General features: G+C 39.5%; 1 long non-coding RNA gene across 2 annotated transcripts in view; it reads right to left on the reverse strand.

Annotated features, from left to right (window-relative positions):
- Positions 1 to 13,279, reverse strand: part of LOC146397086 (uncharacterized) — an 88,185-nt gene that overhangs the window by 74,250 nt on the left and 656 nt on the right. The gene's annotated exons all lie outside the window — the stretch shown is intronic.

The following is a 13,279-nucleotide window of genomic DNA, read 5'->3' on the forward strand; positions in this document are numbered from 1 at the left end:
TCAGCACCACCAGAGAACTTGATAGAACTATAAATTTTCAGGCCCCATGTAAGATCTACTGAACAAGAAATCAATACTCTGGTAGTGGGCCCAGCAATAAGCTCTCCTGCTGATAATGAGACACACTAAAATTTGAGAACCAACAGTCTACCTTACAGCCACTTTTTAGCCTTGATTGTACATTCTAGTCATTTGAACAGCCTCTTAAAAATGCTGATGCCATAGTCCCATGCCCAGAGATTCTAATAAAATTGGTCTGAGACATTGGTCTCCAATTTCTAAAGATCACACCTTAACCACCAACCCAGGTGATTCTAATGTGTAGTCATGGTTGAAAACCCTTACCTTAGAGGGCTGCTGTTGTAAGGATTAAGTGAGTTAAAACATCCTCAGTAATTAGCACAATACCTCGCACAGAGTACACACATATACATGCAAGTTTCCCTCAACAGAAAATATCTTTTTATTTCATAGTGTTCTCATTAAAATTTCAGATCAAAAGGAAATACACCAGAACATTAATAGTAATTTTCCCTGAGTGATGGGATTATTTATGGGCGATTTTTTATTTTCTTTTTTATACTTTTCCAAAAGCACTAACATGTATTACACTTATGATGACAAAATTAAGGAAGCTAAATTTTAATAGAGAAAAGAGTCTTCCGAGGTACTTTACCTTATAAAGATGATCCTATAATTAACCTGTCTGTCAATTAATCAATAGGGAAGCAACATTATTTTCACTTTACTTACCAATGGAAAAACTGAATCACAGAAGTAGAGTCTACCTAGGTTTATACAGGATTCTGATGGCAGTTAAGGTCAAAATAGCTAATACTGATGATCACAACTAATTTCTCTTTTCCAGAACATCTCTCATATTCCTTGGAGAATAGTTCTGTCTCTTCGTAATATAAGGAATTGGAGGCATCAGTGCTGAAGCTGTTCAGGTCCATCTGATCCCTAAGTCTCCACCACCACCTCCAACAGATCCATGTTAAACCACCTGCACTTCAAAAGCAATCCCAGCAATTGCTCTCACACATTGTTGCTACCATCAAAGAGGTGATCACTACCATGCAACTTGGAATTGTAAGGACTACGGCAAAATGTGGGGTCATGGGAAAAGCAGCCAGGAAGTCTTATTTCTTTCGCAGTTCCAGCTCTGCAGATATGAATAGCAAAGGAGCAACAGCTACCATTTATGCAGTTTACTGTGTCCCAGGCACTAGGTTCAGCATTTTACAAGCATTTACAAAATGAGTCTAGATTCAAGCAGTGATTCTCAAACTTCAAAGTGCATCAAAATAAAAGGGCTTGTTAAAACACAGTACTAAACCTGTGTTTTGGATTCATCAGGTGTGGAATGAAACCTAAGAATATGCATTTCTCACAAGTTCCCTGGTGATGCTGAAGCTATAACTCAGTCATACTTTGAAGACCACCAGATTAGATCATTGGCAGCTCTGATATTCTGTTGTTTTTTTTTTTTGTTGTTGTTGTTGTTGTTGTTGTTGTTGTTGTTGTTGCTATCTCTTGGGCCGCTTCCGCGGCATATGGAGGTTCCCAGGCTAGGGGTTGAATCGGAGCTGTAGCCACCGGCCTACACCAGAGCCACAGCAACGCGGGATCCGAGCCGCATCTGCAGCCTACACCACAGCTCACGGCAACGCCGGATCGTTAACCCACTGAGCAAGGGCAGGGACCGAACCCGCGACCTCATGGTTCCTAGTCGGATTCGTTAACCACTGCGCCACAACAGGAACTCCCTGATATTCTGTTTTAATTCAAACCTCAATCCTTATCGTATGGTCCCATACTGAAACTTAGAATTGAACCCTGAAATTTCTCACTGTCCTTATCATAATCCCCATGAACTCCACTTGGTCCAAATAAGAGGCTTCTCTTTAAATGTGAATCCAGCCAAGTCAGTACAACAGCACCTACGGCATCTATGGTGACCCTTTGCAGTTGGGAAGGCACAAACCAAGTCCTAAGTACACAGTAACGTTGTTAATAATAAATTCATGATCATCGGAAGCAAGGCCACCAGTCTATCACAGACACAGTAAACAAAGAATCCCAGCCCTTCATTAATGACTGTCTTTTCACGCTACTCAAAGGCTGATACTGTACATTAAAGCCTTTTCCTCCCACCACCAACAGAGGGCCTGGCCTGCTATGATAAGAAAGCACAATACTGAAATGTATTAGGACCTCATAGCACTTTAAAATTTACAAAGCATTACCACAGCCATAGTTTCATTAGAGTTTCATAACAATACTCTGAACTAGCTATTATTATTATAGCTAAGGAAGCAAAGGCTCAGATAGGCTTGGTGATTTGGCTAAAGCCTCCAGTTTCCCAACCTCCCAGCCTAAGTATACTTCCACCACCTCTTAATCCAAATTAGGGAAAAATTCAAATTAAAATTTATCTTCCTGACTCCTTTCCTCAGCATATTAGCAAGAATGAATTATTACAGGTAACTAGACGAAGAACTCTAATTGCAGGTCTCTGAAAATGGAGAAGTTTAATTACATAGTTACATATGTGATTTATCAACCAGTTTTGATCGTTGACAATTCTCTTTAAAGAATTCTTTTCCTCTAAAAATTAAAATAATGTATTTTAAAATCTGCCCTGGAATGCTTTGTTTTCATTCAAATAAAGAGATGACTATTTCTTATAAGTGTCATGATTTCTAGGCAATTGGTCTAATGTCAGGCATTAATTCCTGGTAGATTTATCATGATTAGGTCTGAAACTACAGAGGCTTTATCTAGAACAACAGTCATTTTCTGGAAAAAGCTAAGTAACAGAAACTTGTCTGAAGTGGAAGGGGCCGTTCTTTAAGAAACTCTAGGGAGTTCCCTGGTGGTCTAGTGGTTAGGATTCGGCACTTTCACCACTGCAGCCTGGGTTCAACCCCTAATCTGGGAACAGAGCCACATCACGATGCTGCATGCTACAGCCAAAAAAGAAAAAAAAAAAATTCTAAGTCTTCCATTCCTAATCCTCTTCAGGTAGGAATCTCCTCCAGATAGCACTCATCTTGAATAATGCTGACACAAATTCGGTTTTGCCCTGAGGACAGAAAAGCTGATGGGCCATCATGTCAAAGGATAGAAAATGTCACAGGCAGGCCAAGAATGAGGAATAGCCCAATGTTCACAAAAGCAAGGCCTCAGGACTCTGACCAAAGTCCAAAGAAGGCTGCAACTATAGTGCCAACCTGCCTCTGAGTTCCCCAAGAGGGTCAAGCTCCTGCTAATCCTTTCCTCAGGGTCCCCAAAGGGCCTGTCCTGACCATCACTGAGACATTCTTTTGCTTTCCTCTTTACCAGGTAACCACAGGCATTATTGCTCAGAGAAATCAACTTACTTGTTAGAATGGCACAGCTTCTAAGGGAGAGAATCAAGATTCAGGCACAAGTAGAATCTCATTTATTTAGTCAGCAAATACTTATTCAAACCTTGTAAGTGCGAGACACTGAGCTAGGTGATGGGTAGAACAAAGCGAGCCTTAAACTGTAGTTGAGAAATGGAAAAGGCTGTGGTTGCAGGAAAGAAGAAAGTGGGGCTGCCTGTAGAAGACAGATCACGGAGGGAATACGAATATCACTTGCACTTCCTTATGTTAAAGCTGCTCCTGCACGTAGTTTCTGCTGGTACGAAAAGCAGCTCTCCTGCCTTTCCCCCCACCTTCTACTACAGCCGCCTCAAGGGAGGCTTAATTTGCCAAAGCCTAGGCAGGGTTTCCTCTACCTAAGGAGAAAACTATACACTGGGCAAGAAGCAAGCCCTTGGAGAGGTGGGTTGCTCTTCTACACTCCAGAGCTTGCTTTAGAGCAGTCACTTACTAATGGTACCTTATAGAGTGGCAATTTACCAAATAGCACTAATTTAGAACCTGGTCCTTGAAGAGTTAACAAACCTCCCTCCAGAGGTGCCTGACTAACTCCTTGCCAAGGCAGTTTAAAAGGAGATCTGTCCAGGGCACTATAATTCTGGACATTAGAAGGCCTGCTGCCTTCACATAAGGTATAAAAATGGAGATTCAGTGGCCTAGGGGACAAGGGGACTGGGTTCAAGTGCTGATTCTGCTGCTTGAGCCACTCTATAACAAATTCTTTCCCCTTTCTGTGCCTGTTTGCCCAACTTTGCAATGAAGCCAGGGGGACTAAGTAACCTTCCAAGTTTGACAGTCTAAGAAAACTCGTCTTCTCTGTGGGGTAATATTTTCCTTTGAGAAGTCGGCTAAATGACCGTCTCCTCACAAAACTATGCCTACAATTCTGAAGTCAGCTAGGACTAGGATTAAACTCTCTCTCCCTCTCCCTCCCCTTCTCCCCCTCTCCCCCTCCTTCCCTCTCCTCCTCTCTCTCTCCCTTCTCTCCTCCTCCCCACACTTCCTTAGGCAAGTCTCTTACCTTTGAGCCTCATCCAGAAAAATGGCACCAATAATACCTACCTTGCTGTACTGCTGTGAGATTGAGATATAATCATAGATAAGTGTCTGTCCATAGAAGGTGCTCAATAAACAGCAACTTAAAAAATAAAATACGTAATGGCAACTGTCATGGGTGTTCAGAGAATGTTAGTTTTCTTTCCCACAGTAACCAGCAGTTATCTGTGCACTTCAGGTGTTCCATAAATATTGTTGCTTGACTCTCAGTGCTGTCTTAAAATTCCCTTCTCTGTCAAGCTGCTCTAGTGATGGAAGATCTTTGTTCACACTCAACCGGACTATTTCAAGCAACCAAATATCTCTTCGTGTCCAGTGTCTCCTTCTATATCCCATCCTACTTAGCACTGTCACATTAATATTCCAAAAATCAATAAATTGTGACATGCTCTCAAGCTCACAAACTTTTAATAATCTACCATGTTTTTAAACATTTCACAAAGAATTCCTTCAGTGAAATTATAATGACAGATCATTTTATTAAGCTCTTACTACATGTCAACCACTGATTAAGTGAATACAGTATTTCATTTAATCCTTTAAACAGCCCTATAGGCAACTTAGTATATAGAAGGCTAAGAGTATAATCTTTATAGTCTGTTTGAGCTTGACTCTGAGTCCACCAGTTACTGGCTATATAATCTTGGACAAATTATTTAACCTCTGTGCCCTTCAATCCCTCTTGTAGGATGGAGATAATTATAGAAAATGGCTTATAGAATATAAACTAAATGTAGGAGCAGACATAGAATCTAATTGTCACCTATAAAGCCAGACATGAACATGATTCACAAACATATTTTTAAATGCCACTAAGTTTTGTTTTGGATAGTTTATTTTTCATAACATTGTGATTTATTTTAACATGTAACAAGTTGATCATTTTTAAAAGAATTAATAAATATATTTTTGAAATATCTGCCTTTTCATTTTTAGTAAGGTAACTATCAATAGATAAAATCTAAAATCTAACTAAAATCTCTTTGGAGTACTCACTATTTATTAAGAGTGTAAAAGTTTCCTGAAGCAAAAGAGTGAGAATCACTAGAGTGAAATTTAAGAAAATGACCGTTGGTAACATTTTGATTTCTCATTCACTGTCTCTTAGGAAGATCTCACAGTCTTGGCCAAATCACATCTGAACTTGAAGACAAGGTTAAAAATTGCTCTGTTGGAATCGCCAAAGCAATCCTGAGAAACAAAAACCAAGCAGGAGGCATAACTCTCCCAGACTTCAAGAAATACTACAAAGCCACAGTCATCAAAACAGTGTGGTACTGGTATCAAATCAGACAGACAGTCCAATGGAACAGAATAGAGAATCCGGAAATAAACCCTGACACCTATGGTCAATTAATCTTTGACAAGGGAGGCAAGAACATAAAATGGGAAAAGGAAAGTCTATTCAGCAAGCATTGCTGAGAAACTTGGACAGCTGCATGCAAAGCAATGAAACTAGAACACACCCTCACACCATGCACAAAAATAAACTCCAAATGGCTGAAAGACTTAAATATATGACAGGACACCATCAAACTCCTAGAAGAAAACATAGGCAAAACACTCTCTGACATCAACATCATGAATATTTTCTCAGGTCAGTCTCCCAAAGCAATAGAAATTAGAGCAAAAATAAACCCATGGGACCTCATCAAACTGAAAAGCTTTTGCACAGCAAAGGAAACCAAAAAGAAAACAAAAAGACAACTTACAGAATGGGAGAAAATAGTTTCAAATGATGCAACGGACAAGGGCTTAATCTCTAGAATATATAAGCAACTTATACAACCCAACAGCAAAAAAACCAATCAATCAATGGAAAAATGGGCAAAAGACCTGAATAGACATTTCTCCAAAGAAGATATACAGATGGCCAACAAACACATGAAAAAATGCTCAACATCGCTGATTATAAGAGAAATGCAAATCAAAACTACCATGAGATATCACCTCACACCAGTCAGAATGGCCATCATTAATAAATCCACAAATAACAAGTGCTGGAGGGGCTGTGGAGAAAAGGGAACCCTCCTGCACTGCTGGTGGGAATGTAAACTGGTACAGCCACTATGGAGAACAGTTTGGAGATACCTTAGAAATCTATACATAGAACTTCCATATGACCCTGCAATCCCACTCTTGGGCATCTATCCGGACAAAACTCTACTTAAAAGAGACACATGCACCCGCATGTTCATTGCAGCCCTATTCACAATAGCCAGGACATGGAAACAATCCAAATGTCCATCGACAGATGATTGGATTCGGAAGATGTGGTACATATACACAATGGAATACTACTCAGCCATAAAAAAGGATGACATAATGCCATTTGCAGCAACATGGATGGAACTAGAGAATCTCATACTGAGTGAAATGAGCCAGAAAGACAAAGACAAATACCATATGATATCACTTATAACTGGAATCTAATATCCAGCACAAATGAACATCTCCTCAGAAAAGAAAATCATGGACTTGGAGAAGAGACTTGTGGCTGCCTGATGGGAGGGGGAGGGAGTGGGAGGGATCGGGAGCTTGGGCGTATCAGACACAACCTAGAATAGATTTACAAGGAGATCCCGCTGAATAGCATTGAGAACTATGTCTAGATACTCATGTTGCAACAGAAGAAAGGGTGGGGGAAAAACTGTAATTGCAATGTATACATCTAAGGATAACCTGACCCCCTTGCTGTACAGTGGGAAAATAAAAATTAAAAAAAAAAAAACAAAAAACAATAAAGACTCAAACCTATAGAAAAGAAAAAAAAAAATTGCTCTGTTGAATGTCACTGGAGATCCCTGTGGGTGATGATGAGCAGTCATTAATGGACTTCCTGAAGATGCACAGGAAATGACTTTTACAAGCAAGCCCCTCTGGTAAACGTCTCAGGGTATGGGGGCGGGGGGGACAGGAAAGAAAGAAAAAAATGGGGCTACAGAGATATGAATATCAAAGAAGACTCCCCCCCAACTCTCTCACTCTCTAAATATATATATATACACACATACACACACACACACACATATATATATGTGTATATATATAAATTAGAATAGTATCTGACATGTGGCAAGTACTAAATAGATAGGAGCTGTATGAGCTATTTTCATTCTGCTTGTTTTACAAGTGAGGAAACTAAGGCCCACACAAGTCATAGAGCAAAATTGCTCAAAGTCAGTTACCCATCCAAAACTATGTATTGGAAAACCAGTGTCTTCTCTGATAGAAAAATCCGACCTTCATTAAAAGTCTTTCAGAATCTAACTCCTCTAACTCCAACTTACATTGTTGGATACTTAGACAAGTTCTTCCTTCCCAGCTAAATTTATTCTCCAACTTCTGAATGCAGTGGTATTTACTCCTCAAAGGCAGAGACTGGCACTGTGTAGATCATCAATATATTTCCAATACCTAACACTGCCTACACTAACTAGTTCAGAGAAACAGCACTATTCAACAAAATTTAAATATTTGTTAAATTACAACTCCATTCAGCAACTCATTTGACTCTTAACCAACCATCCATTGCCTTACAATGTCAATTATCTTTTTTATATCTTTCAGCAGCCCGTAAATATTTACAGAGCATCTATCATATGCTAGGCACCATGATAGACAATGTTTCCTTATGTTCCCCATTTTATCTAACATAATACCTACATGCTACCTACTGGAAGCTCAATAATTGTATGATGATTGTAAAATGGAACCGTTCTCCTTCTCAGACCGTACAAGAAGACAATTTCAACAAGACATCACCTATAAAGTAGTGTAGCCAAATATGTCTAATTTCCAGTTCACAGAAAACATGGGGAGTTGAGCAGTAAGTTAAATGACACAGTGAGGAAAACACAAAAACCCCACAATGCATTTCATTCTATAAGACAGCTGGCCTAGACAAAGCTTCCTAAAAGTAAGTATCATGAGTTGGGTGGCGGGGGTGGGGTGCTAATCAGACAATTTTTCTATATTTAAAAAAACCAAAGGCAGAGTTCTCATTGTGGCTCAGTGGGTTAGGAACCCAACATTGTTTCTGTAAGGGTTCAATCCCTGGACTCACTGAGTGGGTTAAGACTCTGGTACTGCCACAAGCTGCGGCGTGGACTGCAGTTGCGGCTCGGATCTGGCATTGCTGTGGCTGTGGCATAGGCCTCAGTTGCAGCTCCAGCTGGACCCCTAGCCTGGGAACTTCCATATGCCACAGGTGCAGCTGTAAAAAGAAAAAAATTTTTAAATTAAAAAATTAAAAGAGTGATATTGTAACCAAATATAGTACAATAACCCAAATCTGACCCTGGATTAAATAGATAGATAGATAGATAGATAGATAGATAGATATGATATGATATGATATGATATTGTTGGGACAATTGGAGAAATTTTAATACATAGTGGATTCAGGTAATATTTCAAAATTATTGATTTTCTTAGATGTGTTAATGGTATTGAAGTTGTGTACAGGAATGTCCTTAGGAGATAACCTTCTGAATCATGTCTGCAACATAGTCTCAAGTGGTTCAGGGGAGGGCAGACAAACAGTGAAGTATATAGAGGAAGTGAAGACAATAAAACATGTATGAAAATGTTTTTTAAAAGGTGTATTTTCATGAGATGACTTATGAAATCAAAGGGACTCATATATATTGTCTTAATGTCAGTGAGCCAACAAATGTTAAAGTGCTTACAGTGTATCAGACCCAGGAATGGCCATCCACACAGTTAAAGCTAATTAAAACAAACAAACAAACAAAACAATGAGAACTCTCGATCTTTTGTATATTTTTAAATTTAAGAACAACGGGAGTTCCCATGGTGGTGCAGAGGAAACGAATCCGACTAGGAACCATGAGGTTTCGAGTTCGATCCCTGGCCTCACTCAGTGGGTTAAGGATCCGGTGTTGCCGTAAGCTGTGGTGTAGGTCACAGATGCGGCTCAGATCTGGTGTTGCTGTGGCTGTGGTGTAGGCCAGCAGCAACAGCTCCGATTCAATCCCTAGCCTGGGAACCTCCATATGCCACAGGTGTGGCCCTAAAAAAAAAAAAAAAAAAAGAACAACAATAATTAAAGCACTTTATCACATTTTTAAAAAGACAGTTTAGCCAACGCATCTACCCACTTAGGAAAGTGCTGGCAAAGGAAACTATTCCTCTAACACACAACTCAAGAAAAAAGTGAGGAGTTAATCTGAGTGGTGAGCACTAATATTCATGGAACCACTATGCAGGTGCCTTAAAGAGCAGAGGCATGACCCCTCTCCACCTTTTTCTTTCTCCACCAGTGCCTGAATAAACAAGAGACAGATAACCTGGGGGTCCCTTGTTGCCACTTAAATTTGGAACCCTATTTAGTGCCTTATTTTCAGCTGATTAAACTAGAAGGGAAGAGTAGTGAGTGATTAGCACCCTGTGATCCCCAATAACTACATAAATGACCTCTGAACTTAGGGCCAGTCAGCCTCTTCCTGCATGCCAAATTATCTCTCCCTAATTCTTCATGTCAGATTGCTGTTTCAAATGTGCCATCAAGAGTACTGACGTAAAATAACTGCTAAGCTTTAGATCTGCATTTGAGAAACATCACTGTGGCTGCAATATAGGATATCCTATAGGAGAATAGGATGTAGGGAAGAAAAACTAGAGATAAATTAGGAGACTTCTACAGTAATCAAGGCACTGAGACAATGGTGGTCTGCTTAGAGCAGAAATAATGAAAAAAAAGCAAACATCCTCTCCTAAGAGATTTAGAGATTATACTGTAAAACTCCCATTTTCACTGAGTTCTGTGCTTCTTTTTTGCATCCTGCAGGGAGAATTTCTCCTAGTCACCCAGCATTTTTCCCATCTAAGAAACAGCTGGCTGATCCAGAAGGAGATTAGCTCTTGGATCATATCACAATATTGCAACCACAGAACTATGAGCTACCTGTGTCTGGCCCAGGTTTCCAGGGTCTTAAAGAAGGTAGGTCAGCAGCTTTAACTAAACAACAAGAATGAAGCATTTCACATTAAAGTTCAGTAGTTATTGCTCCACTTGAAAACAGTACCTCTACACTATAGAGAAAGAAAGAAAGCTCATTTCATTCTTCAATAAATCCAAAATATGCTGTTTTTCATAATGTGCCAAGACTCATCTTAAAAAACTAAGAAATACAATCCACAAAAAAAACTACTAGAATAAATAAGTTCATAAAAGTTATAGGATACACAATAAATACATATACAAGAGGTACAACCTACTATGTGTAAAATAAGCCACGAGGATGTATTTGTACTGAATAGGGAATACAGCCAATATTTTATAATAACTTTAAATGGAATATAATCTATGAAAATTTTGAATCACTATGGTGTTCACTTGAAACTAATGTAATACTATAAATCAACTAAAAAAATAATAAAGAGAGAGAAAAAAGATGAATATACAAAAGAAGCAGTTGGACTATCAGTTCAATTCTATCCCCTACCCAAAGCAGACAGGAGACCACCCCTCTGCTACTCCAGCAAAAATCTAGAGGTTTTTTGGTTTGTTGTTGTTGTTGTTTAACATACTAAACCAGAAGGACTCTGAATGTGATCACACTAGGCATAACGAAAGGCAAAAGGAGTAAGTGAAAGTCTGCATCCTGGTCAATAAGACTCCCAACTCCTCCTTCCATGCTTAACTGCCAAAACTCTTGACAGCTGGCCTATACCTTCTGGTTAGGAGGTTGGAAATTTCTTCTCTGAAAAATCTGGCATAAAGAAAGGACAAAAAGATACTGATATTCAGTGGTTCCTAACAAAACAGTCCCTCCAGATGACCATGTAGTAAATCTCAATATTCAACAAGCCCCAGCCATGCACAGAAAGCTTCCAACCAGGTTTTTTGTGTCCTAATAGTAAGTAGGAGCAATCTAACAGAATAAGAGTTAGAAGAAACATCAAACAAATTACCATTAATATTCTCAGAGAATTCATTCTTGAAACAATAATAGGATATATCTCCTTTCTGCTACCTCAGCAGAAAACTAGAGGTTTTTTTACAAATTTAGAGCAACACTGTCCAGTAGAACTTTCTGTGATGACGGAAATGATCTACATCTGCACTGTCCAATATGGTAGGTATTAGCTACATCTGGCCACAGATCACTCAAAATGTAGCTAATACAACTAAAGAAATGACTTTTAGTTATACTTAATTTTAAATAGCTACACGTGACTAGAATACACCATACTGGATAGCTCAGATTTAGAAAATCAAACACAGCTCTTAGATATTAAAAATGCAATAGCCATGGCATTCCCACTGGGGTACACTGTGTTAAGAATCCGACTGCAACTGCCTGGGTCACTGTAGAGGCACAGGTTCAATCCTAGGCACAGCACAGTGGGTTAAAGGATCCAGCATTGCCGCAGCTGCACCTCAAATTCAACTCCTGGGCCTGAAAACTTCCATATGCCTCAAGTGTGGCCATTAAAAAAAAAAAAAAAAAAAAAAAAAAAAAAAAAAAAAGCAGGGAGCTTCCTTCGTGGCTCAGTGGTTAACAAACCCGACTAGGATCCATGGGGATGCAGGTTGAATCCCTGGCCTGGCTCAGTGGGTTGGGGATCCAGCATTGCTGTGAGCTGTGGTGTAGGTCACAGATGTAGCTCACATCCTGTGTTGCTGTGGCTGTGGCACAGGCCGGTGGCTACAGCTCTAATTTGACCCCTAGCCTGAGAACCTCCATATGCCAAGGGTACAGCCCTAAAAAGAAAGAAAAAAAAAAAAAAAAGCAATAGCCAAAATGAAAATCTTAGCAGAATGAAATCTTCTAATCTTACATTGGAGGATAAAGTTGGCCAGATACTGTCCCAATACATTTATAACATATTAACTCATCCAAAACACCAAATGATAGAAAATAGGAAAGATAAGAAAATTACAAGATCAGTCCAGAAGAGCCATATCCAAATAATAATTCCAGGAAAATGGAACAGAGGAAAAGAAGGGAAAGAAATGATCAAAGAAATAATTCCAAAAAAAAGTAAAAGAAAAAAAAAGAAACAATTCAAGGTAATTTCCAAGTGAAGGATATGAAAGGCTCACTGAGTACGGCACAATGGATATAGAAAGACTTACTCCAACCACACTTTTTTGAAAGTTCAAAACACCACAATAAAGAAAAGATCCTAAAAACGTCCAGAGAAGTAACAATCACATTTTCTTTTAAATCACAAATAAGAGCACTGAATTTAACAGCAACCCTGGAGCTTAAAAGGCAACAAAACAATGTCTTCAAAATTCTGAGAAAAAGGCAGTCCCAAACTAGAATTCTGCATTCAAGTAAATAATCTTGTAAATGTAATAGTAGAATACAGCCACTCTCAGACATGCAAACTCTCAACAACAATCACCTCCATGCATCATGTCTCAATGAGCCACTCAAGTAAGTGCTCCACCAAAACAAGGGAATAAATCATCAAAGAAACAGAATCCAGGAATAAGCTTCCAACCCAGAAAAAGATAATGATCCCCAGAACAGTCGCAAAGAAAGATGCATGGCATCTTCTCATCTTTCCCCTCTGCTCCATGCGGCCACTCCCACTCCCCGCCCCTCACCCCCACCCCACCCCACTTCCTTTCACTCCATTTCCCTCTTCCCTCCCATTCCTCCTGGGCTGCCTCGGCTAAGGCCTGAAACACCTTCCAGAACATCTCAGTCCTTTCTTGCAAGATCTCTGCTCCACCTTTGCCAGGAATGCCCTCACACACCTCCGAGCTTACCTTCCCTAGCATCAACTGACACTGAGGACAGAAACATTAAACTTAGAATTAGCTCTTC

This window comes from Sus scrofa, chromosome 14 (assembly GCF_054392235.1).
Source record: "Sus scrofa isolate SSC_HxYL_T2T_F1_AM1 chromosome 14, Sscrofa_HxYL_maternal_Yorkshire_Landrace_v2.0, whole genome shotgun sequence".
NCBI lineage: Eukaryota > Metazoa > Chordata > Mammalia > Artiodactyla > Suidae > Sus > Sus scrofa.